Source organism: Grammomys surdaster, unplaced genomic scaffold (assembly GCF_004785775.1).
Source record: "Grammomys surdaster isolate TR1022 unplaced genomic scaffold, NIH_TR_1.0 129, whole genome shotgun sequence".
In the NCBI taxonomy this organism is placed as follows: domain Eukaryota; kingdom Metazoa; phylum Chordata; class Mammalia; order Rodentia; family Muridae; genus Grammomys; species Grammomys surdaster.
Genome location: NW_021604587.1, coordinates 4,701,881 through 4,702,450, shown reverse-complemented (window position 1 = coordinate 4,702,450; position 570 = coordinate 4,701,881).

Here is a 570-nt window from a genome sequence, read left to right as displayed (position 1 = left end):
GAGCAGTCAGTGCTCTTAACCACTGAGCCATCTCTCCGCCTCCCCCCACGCCCCTGGTTGGTTTTATTTACCTTTTTGTTTTGTTTCTTAGAGTATTTCAGGTTAGTCTCAAACTACTAATCTTCCTGCGTCAAACATCTGAGTCCACCACAAGGACTAGTTTTCTGGAATAAGAGGGACTAAATGAGTTTCTGTCATCTCTTCTCTGTTTTAAAAACAGCTGTACTTCTCATTTTTCTACCGTGGTGATGTGAAGCCTTTCCTCTAGGTCCCAGATGAGGGAAGTTTTGTCTGCAAACCCAGTGAGACCTCTTTCAAATGAATGCATCTGGGTCACACCTCAGACCAGGAATAAATTAGGAATGAGGCTGTTTACCAAACCGGCAGGAGTCTGCGGCTCCTACCAGAGTGGGCTGTCACTGAGCACTACTAACCTGCAAATGGGAGATTACCAGTAGGGCACAATGCAGTGCTGGCCAAGAGAACAGCTGAGAGGCCAGGGTTGTGTTCTCAGAGAATCCTGGCTCACAGCCTTCCAAACTGGCCTAAGCCTATCTGCTGCGAAGACTT